At 41.1% G+C, this 18,490-nt stretch overlaps 1 long non-coding RNA gene across 2 annotated transcripts in view; it reads right to left on the bottom strand.

Annotated features, from left to right (window-relative positions):
- LOC109498165 overlaps nt 1-17,342 on the bottom strand; it is a 70,422-nt gene extending 53,080 nt beyond the window's left edge. For both annotated transcript variants that reach the window (XR_006595552.1, XR_002154816.3), the window contains exons 1-2: nt 17,169-17,342; nt 13,303-13,406 (exon numbers count right to left, since the gene is read on the bottom strand). This is a non-coding gene — a long non-coding RNA (uncharacterized LOC109498165). The remainder of the gene's footprint in view (nt 1-13,302; nt 13,407-17,168) is intronic.
- Between the last annotated feature and the right edge of the window lie 1,148 nt (nt 17,343-18,490).

The raw sequence follows: 18,490 nt of genomic DNA, 5'->3' as shown, positions 1-18,490 counted from the left end.
TGTCCAGGGGCTCTGTCACCTAGACTAGTTTGAGAGGCACTGCTCTTAGCTGCCCGTAATAGATAGATAGCTTTTACTGCTATTGGGGTTTGTAACTCAAACACTTCTACACCTGTTAGTCCTAGACCAACTCTTAATCTTGAACCTATAACATATTGCTCATTCGACTTCTTGTTACCTCTTCCCTACCATCCCATATTCCTTCTCTACTGGAGAACATACTAAGTGGTAAAGCCTTTGTGGCTCAGATTATTTTGGGAACTTGGAAAATGAAGGCTTCCTCAATTAATGATTAGTGCTATTAAGACTGTATATATCCATTATACAGAAGCCACTTCCAGCCATGGGTGTGTGTGTGTGTGTGTGTGTGTGTGTGTGTGTGTGTTAGGGGAGTGAAAAGGATGGTATAGATGTTAAATTACATGATGTTATTTTAGGTTTGAGCCATTGCCCCCTAAAATTCCTTTCATATTATCAGATGTATGGACTACCTTTACTAAAAAAACAAGTTTATCATGCCATAATTAAAATTTTTTTCAATGTTTATTTATTTTTGAGAGACAGAGCGTGATTTGGGGAGGGGCAGAGAGCGAGGGAGACAGAGAATCTGAAGCAGGCTCCAGGCTCTGAGCTGTCAGCACAGAGCCCGATGCAGGGCTTGAACCCATGAACCATGAGATCATGACCTGAGCAGAAGTAGCACGCTTAACTGACCGAGCCACTCAGGAGCCCCTTTCATGCCATAATTAAAAATAAGACTTTAACTATAAATAATTCTGGAATAAAGAATAAAGAGGCTGCCATTCAGACAGAGGTCTAAATAATTCATAGTACAGCATTTCCTGTGTACAGATTGAGGTTAGGAGAGGGACACCTGAGGTACATAATGTCAAGGAGGAAGGAACCTAGAAAGTAAACCAGAGTACACCCAGGATGCACTCATCATCTTTACAATTTGTCAAGATCTTGCACTAAATGCCAATTCCTTATTCATCCCAAAATGCACTTAAACATGAAACATGGCTACTTTTTTCCCTCCTTCTAGATCAGGAATTTCAGAGGCAGTGGCCATTCTGAAAATCATTCCAGTAACTTACTCACAGATCAGGAGGCCAACCAGAGTGATCAGGTTGACTCACTGGACCTCAGAAGTCTCTCCAGAACATGAGACAACAACAAGAGTAGAAGAAGAAAAAAACTGCCCTTTTTTTATGCTCCTTTATTTATTTTAATGTTTGTTTGTTTGTTTGTTTGTTTGTTTTTGAGAGTTTGAGAGACAGGGCGCACACAAGCAGGGAAGAGGCAGAGAGAGAGGGAGGCAGAGAATCCCATGCAGGCTCCACAGTGTTGGCACAGAGTCCCACAGGGGGCCTGAATTCACAAACTGTGAGATCATGACCTGAGCTGAAACCAAGAGTAGGACATTCAACCGACTGAGCCACCCAGGTACCCCAAGAGTGTTTATTTATTTTTGAGAACGAAAGAGAGAGAATGAGCAGGGGAGGGGCAGAGACAGAGGGAGAGAGAGAATCCCCAGCAAGTTCTGCAATGACAGCCCAATGCAGGGCTCAAACTCACAAACCATGGGATCATGACCTTGATAAAATCAAGAGTCAGACACTTAATGGACTGAGTCACCCAGGCACCCCAAAACTGTCTTTTTGACTCCTATATGTGCCTGATTGTATTCTTTGACCAATCAAAACAATATACACTGAGTTCTATACAATTCTAAGAGGTATTTGGCAGGGCCATACCTTCAAGGAGCTTTAGTTTATGTGGGGAAACAAAGCATATGCATAGAAAGAAAACAAACAGTACACAATGGTCTTTAATCAGTGGAAAACACACCAACTTCAGAGGCGTTCAGGTGAGAAAAGAAGGGGTAGAGGAGTTCTCATCATTAGCCAGAGTAACTTATTTAGTAAAGGCTATATGGAGGACTAGGGATTTCAACTTGACCTTAAGCAGTGATTCTTCATTTAAGATCAATGTTCTTTTAAGGGGTACATGAATGGAGCTTCAGGGGCCAATCAACTCTTTGGATATGCACTTTTCCAGGATGAAGGATGGCCTTCAACAGATTCTCCAAGAGGTGACTAAAAAAGTTACAAGCTGTTACCTTGCAATAAATTGCATAAGTAGTGAGGAAGAAAAGCATCATCCTAAATGTGGGAACAAGTAAACAAAGGCATGGTGAGGGAACGAACAAGCCACATTCAAGTGGAATACGAGCAAGGCCAGTCAAGTGGTTGCACTGGTCCTATGTCCATCTAAGGCAATATCAAGAAATGGAGCTAGGAAAGCAGATTAGAACTGGGTGGTAAGTGGCCTTTGACTATCAGGATTATTCTGTGGGTGGCGGTCAGGTGAATGACACAGTGACATTGGATTTAGGATGATTAATTGACCACTTGGGGCAGGATGAGGTGGAGGTTGGTGAGCCTACAGTCACAGAGATGAGGGATGAAGGTCAAGAAAATGAACAGAACTGGTGGCTGTAGCCGTGGAATGGATGACAGAGATTTTGGAGGCACTGAGAGAGGAACTGATAAAATTTAGCAACTTAGGGATATGGAAAGAGAGAGGAAGGAACCAAAGGTAACAGTGGAGAGAACGCTGATTATGGAGAACACGATAAAGACTTTGATTTCCAACAGATGGAGTTGGAGGTGTTGTCCCAGTTACAGTCGTGAGACCCTTTATCAATGACACACATATTCACATACCCAAAAGTAAGATCGGGGCAATCTTCCAGCCCAGTGCCCTCTATCCTAAACAATTGATTTAGTCTGACTTCTTGGGGGATTCTGCATTGTTAACCCGAGGCTGTATCATTCTTGTTTTTTACTTGCAATCTTTCTGAAAGCATTTTCTCAGGATGACGTTACCACTGTGTGATTAGGAGACAGGCAAGGACGTAAACATTCCAATAAGATAAAAGCAGGCCTGCTTTCCCAGTACTCACACAGCACTCCAACTTCATTAGGCTCATGTTGTTTCATTAGACTCAATGCCATTTAAATTTTTATGTTCATTTCAAGGCTATTTGTTTTGACAAAGGATTTTAAGAAAACGCAGTAGGAACTTTCTGGGTTTTATTTAACTTTATAACCATCTAATTTACTCCCCAATAAAGGGATAACTAAGCATTCCTGTTATGCTGCTAAAAACCTCTTTGCATAATTTTGAAATACAATGCAAGACTCTGCAAGGACGAAATTCACGCCAAGGAAATGCTGACACAAGCTGTCCAATATGGGGGGGGGAGGGGTGGCGGGCGGGGCAGAGAGTTTAGGAATTCAACACTTCTTCTTTTCATCAGCACGCGCACACGCACACACACACACACGCACACACACACACACTCACTATAGGACCCAAGACACCTCTTCTACTTTTATAGTGTTACTTTTCTAAACAAGTGTGTCTCTCACCCTGCCACACACAGGATAGTTGAAGCCCAACAGGGAGTTTCCCACAGCCCAGAGGAGCCAAGAGACAGGGGACAACAATGACTAACAAGGGACAAGGGGATTTATAGGGACAGAAGAGGAATGTATGGATCTCATGGAATCATTCTTCATTTCTCCCCAAGATGACACTCTAGTTGACTCAGATTTTCTCACTTGTTGCCTTAGGAATCAAGCCTCTGCTCACCTCTTCATTTTGTAAAATGCAACCCCTCCCCCCGCCCCCTACCGTGGTAGGCAGGACTTCCCTCTTATCTATCTAAATGCATTTGGATATGTGAATATTTGGCAACTTAAATCCTACCGCCTCCCTGAAACTTTTTCTATTTCAGGCCCCTGGAACATCGTCTTCACTCACTTAGTCAACCAACAAACACTTCTGAGCACCTGCTTATTGCAAGCACGAGTGTCCATTGTATATGTTCCTTGTTTTCCCCTCTGACTGTTGGACTATACCCACCTCGTCACTCTAATACAGGTGATCATTTCACTTCTTTACTATTTCTCACAGTGCCAAACCAGTTTCTAGGCACAGTATCAATTAGTGCCCATATGTTAAAACATGCCCAGCATGTTCTTAAAAAATAAGAAACAAAACCACTTAGGAAAATCCAAAAGTAGCTGTCATTTTAGCACAATTAGAAAGAAAACTTAGAATGATGAAAATAATATATGCTTTGTCTTTGCTTTGTTTTTGCAAAAGAGAGCGTGAGCAGGGGAGGTGCAGAGAGAGATAGAGACAGAATCAGAAGCAGGTTCCAGGCTCTGAGCTGTCAGCACATAGCCCAACACAGGGCTCGAACTCACGAACTGTGAGACAGACACTTAACTGACTGAGTCACCCAGATGCCCCTATATGTTTTTTTAAGCAGAAGGAAGGAAGGAAGGAAGGAAGGAAGGAAGGAAGGAAGGAAGACCAAGAGAGAAAAAAAAGAGCCCAAACAAGGAAAAGAGCCATCAGAAAATGTTTTGAATATGATAAACTGAGGAATGTGTTGGGATGGTTTTGTGAAAAATGAGAAGGGAGCAAAACTAATTTCCTTTTGGATCTCACAGAAAGTTACTAGACTTGAGGCAGCTGTGTGGCTCAGGCCGAACTTGGATGTGGGCAGCAACTTGTTCACCTCATCTATAACAGCCAATATGTGCTTCCAGAAATGGGCCTGGAATTCACATGCTCCAAAGCTCCAGTAAATGTCCAGTAAATGTCCCCTGAGGTCACCCTATAAACACAAAGTTTGAACTCCCTAGGAAAAAAAAATAGCAACATAAGCAAAAGAAAAAAAAAGTCATTATCCTTAGAATAAAAAGATATTTCGAAACAGCAGAGCTGCGGGTTGGTGTATCCTCACATTTAGTTTTTTCTCTAATTATGAAGTCAGTGCCACTATGCTCCTTCCCCAGTACAGACAAGGGTCTCCTTTTTTACTTCATGGCTCCCCAGCAGCTCATATTACCCTACAGGAAGCAATAAATACTTACCCACCTGAAGTGCCAGCTTCTCACACAAACATCTGGCAAGTTTTGTGGGCCTCTTAACTATTGAATTTCCACATCAAGCACATTTTCTATTTAAATCTTTTATTTATAACACTTTTGTGCAAATCCAAGCCAACAGAATACACTCTGAGGCAGAGATTTTAGCAAATAATAAAATTTTTAACATTTGTAACTTTAACAGCATGGCTTTTATAACTCAGGAAAAAAAAGCAGGGCAATTAAAAATATTGTCTATGGGGGAGCCTGGGTGGCTCAGTCGGTTAAGCATCTGACTTTGGCTCAGGTCACGATCTCGCAGTTTATGAGTTCAAGCCCTGCGTCAGGCTCTGTGCTGACAGCTCAGACCCTGGAGCCTGCTTTGGATTCTGTGTCTCCCTCTTTCTCTACCCTTCTCATGCTCTGTCTCTCGGTATCTCTCAAAAATAAATAAACATCAAAAAAAAATTTTTTTAAATATTGTCTATGGACTCAGAAACAAGGTTGTTGTTTTTTTAAAAAAGCTTTTATAAAGGAGCCACTAAAGAAATATGTCCTCAAACACATAATTTATCTTTCTCCCAAAACAGAAAAATACATGAGTCTGCTCTTTAAATTAGAGTGATCTCTGTGAAGTGACTGCAGAGACACTTACATTTGGTTTCCACTCTAAGTGACAGAAATTTCAATGGTCAGTTGCAGACACTGAGGAAAAGGTTAACAACACATACTCATGTGGGCTCTAAAACTGTGCAGTCCTGGGGTCGAATATCAACTTTGTCAGGTGTTATAGGACATAGCCCCATTTAATCACAGCCGGATGGTCTGTGTGACAACTGGAAAGTTTTATAGCTTCTCTGAGCTTCATCTGGACAATGAAGATAAAAATAACAAGCTCACAATATTGACTGAAGAATGAGACAACATCTTGTTGTAACCCCAAGTACAACATATGTAACCCCAAGTACAGTCTCTGGCTGTCTGACCACAGAGTAGAAGCACAATTAAGGATGGGTTTTCCTCCCTATGGCTTTATACCCTTCCTCCCAACCTATAGGCCCAGACTGCTCAGAAATTATGGTTTCCATTCACATCCATCCTAAAATAGCACTTATTAAATGTATCCTTGGATGTAGCTCTTCACATCAGTTTTTCCATCCATAAAACAGAAATATTAGCTACCCTACCTCCCTAACAAGAGCGCCGTGACATCTTGGAAAAACACACAGGATTGTAAAGAGTATTAGTGAGAAAGGGGAAAGATGTGGGCTGACCATCAGAAGACCAAAGTAGCACAGAAATTAAATAAGATACCAAATGCATGTAAAGAAGAAGACATTTTGTATTTTCAGATTCTGCGCAAGGAGTGGGCAGAAGCAGAGAGCACTACTTGGAAGATAAAAACAAAGTGGAAATTTGGGCAACCAGAGAGCTCTAAGAAAGTCCAAAGTGGCTGAGTCCAAAGTGGCTGAGTGAGAGTTTAAAAGGTGCTGTGGAAGGGAGCAAAGTTAAATCTCACACTTGGCCTGTGTTTGACCCTGCTCCCAGGGTTTCTGGTTTAAAGAGATGAGCTGAAGGGCCAGGTTAAGAATAGGAAGGAAATATTCCATTGAGGTAAAATATACTGCAAAACTTGCAGGTCTGCCTTCCTCCTATTCCCTGCCCTTCTCCCCACCCTCCCAATTCCTCACACTCACCATGCCAGACCCATTTATTTCCTTAGCTAACACACTTAGTCTCATTTTAACCAACACACACAGAAATACACATAATCTCATATATAGCCTTGCACATACACAAAAGACACAAACATGAGCATATATATATATATATATATATATATATATATATATATATCCTTTACTTCTGACCCTTAGCCCCCAAACAGTTCAAGGAGCCCACATCTGAGTAGTAAGAATTGATCATATTAAGCTGGTAAAAAAAAAAAAAAAAAAAAAAAAAAAACGAACAAAAAAAAACCCTGATAGGGCTTCCGGTTAAACATGACAAATTGTACACGTGCTTTTTTTCTTCACTTTTCAATCCCATTAAGATGATGACAGTATCTAAACTGTGGACGCTGGAAAGTAGATGGGCAATGGTAAATGACTTAGCAGACCAGAAAAGCTGAAACCTAAACTAAAAGGCAAGCTGGATCGTGCTGCAGACCCCAGAAAAACAGTTGGAGTCACCAGGCACCTCCAAAGACTCCTCCTCCAAGGAAGAAGTAAAGAGAAACTTGCACAGCAGAAGAGGGGTCAGTGCTTGCACTAAATGCAAGAGGCTCTGTCCACTACACCTCAGTAAATCTGTTAATTGAGAAAAGAAAAAAAAACCCTACCAAAAAAACAGGGGTTTAAGTGGTTAAGATACCACCCTACCCCCAGTTCCTAGAACTCTGACAGCCAAGTGTCTACCTCCAGGCAGAAAACACAGAGGATTACTCTGCAGAAATGGACCAGCCCAAGAACAAAGAACTGCAGATGATGAGAGACTTAGGGGCCCTCCAGTGAAATACCTAAGTTCCCATCTGATCACCCATCACTGGTGCAAACCCCCTCACCTCATGCATACCTTCCAGTCATCTTTTTAGCACTTTCACCTTAAATAAAATGGAAAGCCATTGTACAGACACCTCCAACATAAAGGAAACATCAAAACAAAGAAAAGAAACGGGACTTAAAGAAAAGAAACAATGCAGGGAACAAAAGAAAATTTCAAACATTCAAAAAACACTATCACAAAAACATTGACATAGTGTTCTTACAGTGCCCAGAAAAAGCATGGACAGCTGTGGAAAAGTGGAATCAAAAATAGAGATATCTGGGGCACCTGGGTGGGTCAGTTGGTTAAGCGTCCAACTTCGGCTCAGGTCATGATCTCGCGGTTCATCGGTTCAAGCCCCATGTCAGCTCTGTGCTGACAGCTCAGAGCCTGGAGCCTGCTTCACATTGTGTCTCCCTCTCTCCCTGCCCCTCCCCAGCTCGTGCTTTGTCTCTCTCGCTCTCAAAAATAAATAAACATTAAAAAAAAAGTATGGATATTTATCTTTCATTTCCTTCATGTTTGTGTGTATGTGTGTTTATGCCTGCATGTGTTAAGATTTTGTGTAGTGTATTGTTTTCTTGTATGATGATTCTTTACCCTGTACTTAAATGATGGTCAACTTAATAAAAAAAATTAAAGCTAATAAAATCCAAATAAGGTATCCATGAATAAAGAATGAAATGCCATAGAACGTAAAGACAGAATTTTACAAACTCAATAGATTAGAAGACAAAGGTGAGGAAATATTTCTGAAATTAGAACAAAAAGACGAAGAGATGGAAAATAGGAGAGAAAAGAGAAAATAGTGAACCAATCCAGAGTATCTAACATCAGATTTACACAAGTTCCAAAATTCAACCCCAGGAAGTTTAGAGAAAGAAAATGATCAAAGACATAATACTTAAGTCTCCAGATTAAAAGAATTTAATACATATCCCAAGAAATAAACAAACAAAAAAGACACAAACCGTTCTCATGAAATTTCAGAACATTGGGGTTTAGGGAAGATTCTAAAGCTTTCAAGAAGGAAAACAAAAACAAAACAGGTAAAAATAATATCTGATTTCTCAAAAGCAGCAGAAGTTAGGACATAATATAGCAATGTCTACAAAATTCTAAGGGAAAACAATCACTAGCCAAGAACTCTATGCCAGCCAAACTATGCATCAAGTGGGGAGGTCAGATAAAGGCATTTCCAGACAATATGTTATCTTTAAAAAAAAATGTATTCTTTCTTAGAAAAATTCAGGAAGATGTGTTGCCGCCAAACAACTGAGAAAACCAGGAAATAAAAAGACATGGGATCTAGGAGCAGGGATTCCAGCACAGAAAGGAGGCAAAAAGAATCCCAGGATAGCACCTGAGATGGCAAACTGGCCAGCAAAGAGAGAGAGCAGCCAGTCCACTCAGGGCAGTTAGATGGAAGGCTCCAGGGGAGACAGCTCCCAGAGGGAAAAGGAGCATCCGATGATTTTGTGTGTTTAAATGGAACAAAAAGAGTTTTACAGCTCAGTGGAATATATGGAAGTGAGTTACTGATGCATAGTAAACTAAGCAAATAAAAAGCAAGTCAATTAACAATGCCAAGAAAAAAGAAGCAAAGAGAAGACATGAAATTTGAGAACACTACATGACTCAGCTGTGAGTGATATTGACAAAAGTCATGATGAACAAAAGTAGTGGGATAGCTATATTGACAGCAGAAGAAGAGACATTAGGGAGGTGGGTAAAAAGAGTAATTTAGGACAGTAAAATCCTCTCTTTTAAATTGCAGGTATTTAGTTAAATGTCAACAAGGAAAAGAGCCAAAAGTTGAAAGTGGTTCCCTGTAAGAGGCAGAATAAGGTTGAACAGGCATGAAGCAAGGGGACTACTGCTTTAGCTTAAGCTAAATTAATAAAAACTAAAACTGAAGTAAAACTTCAGGGAAGCCACTAAAACTGAAATGGCTTATCACATTAGGACATTTGTTGTTTACCTAAAAGCAACTTGCATAAGAAAATGGTCCCAGGAACCATCTGGAAGCTCAGGGATATCACTGAGTGCTCATTTCTTTCCAACCTATACCTCCACCATCCTCAGTGTGTTGTTTTTCATCTTTGTTTACTCAGGGTTACAAGATGGCTGCCACAAGCTCTAAACATCTAGTTTTCACAGACAGGACATGGAGAATGGAACAGCCAATGACAGAAAGAGAGAGAGAGAGAGAGAGAGAGAGAGAGAGTGAGTGAGTTGTCCTCATGCAACTCTCTCCTCTCATTAGTGTATCAGTTAGGATTAACTTGGTAATGAAAAACAGAAACTCAAAACAAGAGTGGCTAGAACAAGGCAGAACATTGTTTCACCTAAGAGTCTAAAGGTAGGTGGTCCAGGGCTGCTTTGGAGGTTCTGTTCAGTATCTCCTCAGAGTACAAAGCTCCTTCTCTCTTGTTGCTACTCTAGATACAGCCTCCATTCCCAAGATCACCTCATGGTTCCAGCTGTTACTCCAGTTCCATCCATCACTTCAACATTCCAACCAGCAGGAAGGAGTAAGTATGAATAAAAGTTTGTCACAGGAGACTTTTCCTTTAGGGAGATTTCCTGAAAGCTGCCACAAAACACTTCTGCTATAGCCTTTTGGCCAGAATTTAGTCACAAAGCCATAAGAAAGGCTGGAGAATGTAGTGTTTATTCCTGACAGTCACATGTATGGCAAAAAAAATAGAGGTTCTAAAAAGGGAAGAACAAATGGACAATACCTGGCTGTCTCCACCACAATTAGAAATGGAAAATCTTGGGGCACCTGGGTGGCTCAGTTGTTTGAGCTCAACTATGGCTCAGGTCATGATCTCACAGCTTGTGGGTTTGAGCCCCACGTCGGCCTCTGTGCTGACAGCTCAAAGCCTGGAGCCTGCGTCTGTGTCTCCCTCTCTGTCTGCCCCTCCCCTGCTCACACTCTGTCTCTGTCTCTCAAAAATAACAAATAAAAGGTTTAAAAAAAAAAAAGTAAGAATGAAATGGAAAATCTTTCCTGGGAGATCTGCAGCAAAGTCCTCCTTACATGTCATTGGCCAGAACTGGGTCACATGGCCACCCTAAGCCAAGAGAGTCCTGGTAAAGGGAAGGTCTGGATTTTTATCCTCAATCATAGGAAGTGAACAAAGGAGAAAAGGGTTGAGAATGACTGTGAATAGCCAACCAACAGAGTCTGACTCAAAAATTTTGTAGTAGAATTTGACCTTAAAAGCTATATACATGTATAACTTTTTTCTAATGTATATGAATAATAAGTTCATGTTTCTATGAGAAAATTATAGTAAAACTTGTCAGGAACAGCTGCTACACTTCCCTCCATCTTCTTAGTGAAGAAATACAAAGAAAGAAAAAGTTATAAGGTCAAAATACATACACATAAATAATAGCAAAGCCTACTCAAATGGTCTCTGTAGTTCATGCTTTGCCAGATTGATTTTGTCATTCATTCAACAAACAATTGATGAACACCTGCTATGAACAAAGGACCATGGACGTGACTGAGTCCCAGTCCATGCCTTCAAAAGGTCACAGCTTAGAAGGAGAGAGAGGGACGAGGGCCATTTTTTACAATACAACATAATAAACACTATGATGGGAGAATGCACTAGGGGATCCCTCAGCAACCCAGAGCAGGGCTATTTCAGTTAGCTGGCAGACAGGAAGTCTTCCCTAAGGAGGTGATTTATGAGATGTGGTTTGAAAGACAGGCAGAAATTTGCCCGGTTATGAAAGAGGCATGGAAAATAATCTAGACCACAGAAGAGTCAGTACAAAGGCATGGATCATATTACAGCTTGGAAAAATAAGCCACATTGTTATCTTGTCTATCACAGATATAAAAGGTTGGCACTCAATAAACATTTGATGGATCAAATCATGATGAGCAGGAACTCTCCTAATCTACCTGAATTTACCCATGTTCTAGATCTGGGGTTGGCAAACAACCACCTTCAGGCTAAATCCCACCCACTGCCCTTTTTTGGTAAATAAAGTTTTATTGAAACATTACCAAACCCATTCATTTACACATTGTCTATGGCTGCTTTTGTGCTACAACGGCAGAGTTGAGTAGTTGGAGATAGAAACTATATGGTCTGCAAAGTCAAAACATTTATTCTGTGGCCCTTTGCAGAAAAAAAAGTATGTTGATCCCTGTTCTAGATTAACTGACACTCTCTATTCCCTTTAAAACCTACAGCATTCTGAGCTCAAAGCTAGTAAACAGTAAGTAATACACTCTTTCCTTCCACCAATTGAGTTCTATAGTTTCCAAGAGTAAATTTTTCCCAAATGTGGTTTGCCATTTATTGTGTTAACGTATTTAACATGTAACATTTGAATGTGACATTTATATGTTTTTCTTAATGTTTATTTATTTTCGAGAGAGAGAGAGAGCAAGCGGGGGAAGGTTGGAGAGAGAGGGAGACACAGAATCTAAAGCAGGCTCCAGGCTCCAAGCTTTCAGCACAGAGCCCAATGTGGGGCTCAAACTCAAGAACTGCGAGATCATGACCTGAACCGAAGCTGGATGCTCAACGGACTGAGTCACACAGGCGCCCCCACATTTATATGTTAATGTAAATATCTAATTCAACAAAATATTGTATATACTGATAAAATATGAGTGTGAAAAAGAAGAGTTACTTCTATAAGAGCTAAATTGGAATGCTTTGAAAAATGCTAATAAAAACTTACTGAATTAGATATGAGTGATACAATCGCAAAAGATTGGGAAGGAAATGTAAAACTTTAAGATTCTACTTTGTAAGTGAACACAACTTTCACTCCACTTTTAAAAAAAAAAACTAAAATTAGATATCAGAGATGATGCATTGTAGAAAATGGTATGTACAAGAAAGACAACACAGAATTCTGATCAGCAATATGTCCTCAAAGAGGAGTTTTGACCCTACACCAACAATCTGGTGTTCAGCTCTAAATTAAGGTTAAAATAAAAATAATTACTTCAAGTAAATGAGTGAGTGAGTAAGTAAGTAGGTAGATAAATATTAACGTATATTTGCATCTACTTTTTTATATTCCCTAATTTAACTAGCTTTCTACTGTCAGGGAAGGAAAGAACAAAGTAACTTCAAGGTTTGTTTGGGCAAAGACACAAGATTACAACTTCCTAAATATAATGAGGCCAACTCAGCTCTGCTAAGCCCACCCCTCACCCAACCACTGCCTTGGTTGTCCAGCCTATGGGCATCTACTTCAAAGCCCCAGTCCACAGGAAGGTTAGACAGTCAGGACTCAGACCTCACACTCCTAACTCTGGGTCAGGAAGGAAGGATGAGCCCACCCCTACCCTGGTAAGAGCAAAGATTAATTAAAAAGTGAGCCTGAAAATGCCAACTCATTAAATCCCCAAATTGTGACATGTAAGCCCTGACAAGCTATTCTTGGGACAAAAATGAATAAAATTAGACAATCTCCCCCACTTCCCTTATAAATTACACAAACTCAGACAGAGTTCAGAAAACTATTAATTTGATGGTTCTCTTTACTCATCACCTCACAGAACCTGGATCTACCTTCATTATGAAGTTTCAAATAAATCTCTGCTTCCTTGGGATCCTAAAAATAATGGTGTTCCTTGTGGTGCATTAACTCTTTATAACAGATAACCAATTACACTTAATTAGTTCAAAACAGCTGGTTAGTTATTTCCTTGAAATCCTTGATTAAACTTGGTTTCTTTAAGATGAAGCTATTGGGCTTTTTCCTAACCAATTAGCCCTTTCCCCTCAAAGACCATCCCTTCCAGGAAAAGAAAAGGGCTTACTTGCTCAGAGTGGGTATCCCAGGCATCCCAGGCTCCACAGGAAACTTCCTGAAGGACGGCTGTGCTTTCCAAGGTCACCAGAGGCTCTTCCACCCATGACAGAGCTATGCAGGTAGAAGATACCCCAAAGAGACACACCAAGAATGAGAGGCAAGACAATGACAAAAAAGCCAGGACCCAAATTCCATATACGCCTGCTCTCCCACCAAGTCTGTTCCTAAATATAGCTTTCTCCTCCACCCTTCAAAGCCCCTACCCATTTTGTCTACCCCACCTCCACCTCCATGGTTTGGGGAGAAGCTCAGTTCTCTCCTCTTCTTTAGTATCTTCCCCAACACTAAGATAGACCCACTGACATTCTGCCTTGCCCCATCCCTACATCTACCACCAACAGCATTTGGTATAAAGAGCATGTGTTGTGAACACTGGCTTAAATGCAGTCTGTTTTCTGTTCTGTTTCCTAGTGTTGCTCCAACTTAACCATGTCACATCCATGAGCAAGACCACACTCTATTCTTCCCTTATCCCTTCCACAGTGTTCAGCAAAATGTTTTCTTTTCCTTCTCATCTACCTACAGTGTTTTCATGGTCCCTCAGATGGTATCCAGGGACCAGCAAGCAGAAATCCAACTTAGGACAACTCCTTAAACATAGGAGCCAAATGAATACAAAGCTTCCTAAATGGTTTCCACTAAAAGTCCCTGAATGAACAATCTCAGAATTGCATGTTCTATGCCATAGCATAATTATGTTTCGTTATGTGTATACAAAATAAAATGGCATTCTCAAATGCAGGTGTGGTAGGCAGCCTCAAAGGTGGCTCTCAGTGATCCCACTTCACTATTCATGCCTCTCTAATTCTCTCTCCTTGTATAGGAACTCCCTTCTAACAGAATTTGACAAAGCCATGGAATGTCACTTCTGAGATTAGGTTATGAAAAACTATGCTTCTGTCAGAGGCTCTCTTTCTTTCTATCCCCCCACCTTTCTCATCCTTTGTTTTTCCCTCTCTCTCTTTCATTCGCTCATTTTCTCTCTCTTCCTTTGCTCTGAAGGAATCAGTTGTTATGTTATGAGTAGCAACCCTGTGGAAGGGTCCACAGGGCAAGGAAATGATGTCTCCAGCCAAAACCCAGAGAAGACCTGACTCCTTCCAACAGCCATGTGAATGCACTTGGAAGCAGACCTTGTCCCTGTTGAGCCCTGAAAGGATTCTGACGCCAGCTGATACCTTGACTGCAGCCTTGAGAAAGACACTGAGCCAGAAGCACCCAGCTATGCACCAAGTTTTGTGTTTTAAGATGTTAAATTTGGGAGTTACTTTGTTACACAGCAATAGATAACTAATACAACAATTTTTCAATAAAAATCAGAATTTTTCTCTGTGAAATAAATTAAATCTAATGTAGACCTCCTCCTCCCCCTGCCAAATGAACAGAAAATTATCATTTTCAGTCCTATAACTGTAGATTCACATCTATTCCTCTAGGGTGTTGTCAAAGTCACAGGGTACCTAAGACAGAATATTTGGGGAAGGGGCTCTGGTTCACAGTTTGCACCAGTCAGCCCCAAGGGGCTCACTGCCCAACTGTGCATGGCCCTTGGAGTAAGGGGGTGAGAAATATCCATACCTTTACCGCCAAGCCTCAGCTTGGCTTGTGGGATTTTTGCTGAGGCTAGAGCCCAACACCCAGCACCCAAAATCCAGTCTGCCTTCTGCAGTCCTGTCAGCTCCCAAACAGGCCCCTTCCAGACCTCCATCCCTTCCCAGGCTTCTGGGAATCTCCCTTCTCTTGCCACTTTCACTCTCTTCTCCATAGCCCTCCACTCCCACATATACACACATATACTCTTAGAATAATTCCAGAGTTTAGGGATTTTTTTAAAGCCTGGAAAACAGATTATCTTCAAGTTGCTACTGTAATAGGGGAACACAATGGCCATCTCTGAATTCAGAAAAATATACAAAGACTTATCATTCCTTCTGATGCTTCAACTGCCTCAAAAACAAAATACAAATTACTATCTCAATAAATAACTCCACTACCATTATTTTCCCCCAAATATTCAAGAACATATTTATGCCCCAAGAAGAACTGTCATGCTTACCCTCCCAGGATTCTGAATACCTCCTGCCTCACCATACACTATAAGAAGCTCAATAATGGAGAAACATGAGGCTTCAAAGTAGGAACCTGATTCTTCTAACTCTCCTCTCACTCTATTACAGAACAGCCCAAGCAACCAGCCATGAGACAGGTATCATGATGGCATAACTGAAATAAGCTGCTACTTCTGTATGTGATTAAAGTCAAACAGGGAGGTCTTCCTTGACCCAAAATATCTTCTCAGGGCTCTGTAACAATGACTGAAGTCCACCTCGAGAGCTCAGCTCATTTGGGTTGAAAGCACTGTTACTCCAAAGTTGAATCACCCACTGAGCTGTTTTTAGCCAGGAGCACCTTCTGACAATTTAGCTTATCAGTGCTTTTCTAATAGGCAGCTTATTGAAAAAAATGTTTTTGGTTCATATATGAGTAGAGAAGAGGAAGCAAGAGATTTTTAACAGCAGCAGTGCAGGCATCTTGAATGTAAAACTCAAGGCAGGCAAAGGATAAAGATGAATGAGGAAAAAAAAAAGCTTCTTTCTACTACAAATGTGATATGACTACTGGGGTTCTAACAATATGTTCTCTTACGGTTATTCTGTGAAGACCAGCAAGGATGAAGGCCACCCCGGAACTGGACATGGTCTCATAAAGGGTCATTGTTGGTGTCCAGTACTAGAGGTACGGGTTAATCTTCAAAGAAGAAAAAACAAGAGCTAAAAAGGTTAGACATCAGGGTCTTGATGCCTGGATGGGCATCACTGGGTAATACTTATAATGATAGTTTCCTCCCTGTGAAGGGACACCAAGAGCTGGGAATGAAAGATGCCAGGCTGGGTCTTTTCCCAAGAGTCCCCAAGATGGGGAATGGGATAGGAACAGCCTGAGCTCAAGAGAGGTACATTATCTAGTTTCACACTCAAGTGGTAGTTCTTGGACCCTTGGTGTGTTGTAGAGATCAAGTCAGTTGAGCAACTGCCTAGAGTACCTCTCTAGAAGGAGCTAAAACACCATTGGAAATGCAGCAAAGAAGAGACTGTATTTTCTGAAGTTCTTCTCAAAAAGAAAGCATATTGATTGATAAATTGCTTGGGTAGGAAGGATAGGGAGAGATTGCTGAGGGTCAGATCTTCCAAGGATGGTGAAACCAGTTAATTATCAAACTTTTGATCTGTTGAATGAAAATGTGGGTTAGTGGTTAAATTACTCAGGGATCATCAAAGAAAGGCTAAGCTTTACTATCAGAAGTCTTTCTACTTCCCACACACACTTGAAAAGGGTATCAGATTGAAGGAGTGCTGTACTACTATTGTGCCTGTAGGGCTAGGTGTATTCAGTTCTGTTCACGATAAGATCTACCTGAATGTCTAGCCTTGTCTTGCCTATACTACTGAAATGCCAGGGAATGGACATTTGTATCTCATTTGAGTCAGAGTGCTAAGTGGAAGCAGTATTCCTGAGGCCAGTAATGTTGGTCTCATTCAAGGAATCTCAAACGAAAATGAATCTAAGAACAAGCCAACCCTTCCTGCCCCTTTGTTCCTCCCTCCCCCAGAAGACTCTCCTCTACTCAGGGCCAACCTCAGAAGAGCTGGAGTTTGTATGTTTGCTATTAATTGGAAGGTATTATTTGCTTCCAGGGGAGCACTGGTCATCCATGATGAGAGAGGCCACAAGAGGAGATAAGAGAACTCCGAATATAGATAAAGATCATCTTGTTCCCAGATTTTCAGAGGACCCACCTGGACATGGACTTACTGGTTAGGAAGTGCTGTCATAACGAGCACTCTTAAAAATAGTAAAGGACAGGTGTTCCTGGCTGTCTCAGTCAGTTAAACATCCAACTCTTGATTTTGGCTCAGGTAATGATGTCACAATTTGTGAGATTAAGCCTGCATGGGGCTCCATGCCAACAATGCTCCCTTTCTCTGTCTCCCCCAACCCCACTTATGCTCACGTGCACACGAGCTCTCTCTCAAAATAAATAAATAAAAGTTAAAAATTAAGAATAAAGGACAAATATTCCAGCTAGTCTTCTCACCTCTTAACAGGTGAGGTTATCTACGTAGTGGCAAAAGAATGAGGAGGGAAATGGAGGACTGACTCAAGGTGTATTTTTGCCTCAACAATTACATTATGCTTCCTCCATGGGCCTCATCATCAAAGGGCACCACATCTGAGATTCCTGAATTGCCCCTCTCCTTCTGTCCCCAAAGCAGACAGTCTCCAAATAAAATACCCAGGACATGATAGTATATTTGGGCTTCTGAAGTAGCCTGAGCCCATGCAAATTTTTCATTCTTTGGTGGCCATCTCTCCTATTCTTAACCTTATCCCTAGGCTAAAATTTATAATATGGTTACAGTGTAAAGGGTCTTTAAAGAACATCTAGCTCACTATCCTCTTTTTATCCATAAAGTCTGGTCTAGAGAAAAGGAGTAATTTTCTTAAGATTCCACAGTTGTATGCAGCAAAACACAGACTTTTCAGTGTATTCACACAAAAGGAGCTGCTGCCTCAAAACCTGGTTTCTATCAGTCCTATTCTGATTTCACTCAGTCTTAATTTAGTTAGCTGTGGCCCCCAGACACCTTTTCTGAAGAACCTACTCAAGGTCATACTCTCTAGGACCACCACAAAATTCTGCTACTGAGAACCAAGGTGATTTGTCAACCACTTACTAACTTTCTAAATTTAAGGCTCCTGAGTTCTCATCCTCTTATACAAATAGCAAATGTAGCTTTCCTTTGAAAGTTCAGCTCCTCCCTCAGCCTGAGGTTATCACTGAAACACAGCATCAGAATGACTGGACCAGATGTCACCTTGGGTAGACTTCTTATGGAGGAAGGCCCTTGAATATGTAACTTGACCTCAACTAAGGAATGAAATTCCACCCTCCAGCTTGATTGATCTCTAGGTTTAAGACTTGTCCCTGCGAAAATGCAAATATCCCTGTCAACAGTTCTACCATGACAGAGCATCAACAAATGAAGAATCACGAGTGCTTGGATGGTGAGACAGGAAGGGAGAACAAAGAGCTAAGAAGCCTGTCTCAAGGAGGGCAAGGACAAGAAGAATAG

This window comes from Felis catus, chromosome A3 (genome assembly GCF_018350175.1).
Source record: "Felis catus isolate Fca126 chromosome A3, F.catus_Fca126_mat1.0, whole genome shotgun sequence".
Lineage (NCBI taxonomy): Eukaryota > Metazoa > Chordata > Mammalia > Carnivora > Felidae > Felis > Felis catus.
The sequence above is the reverse complement of the archived record's forward strand: the minus strand, read 5'-3'. Positions and strand labels throughout refer to the sequence as shown.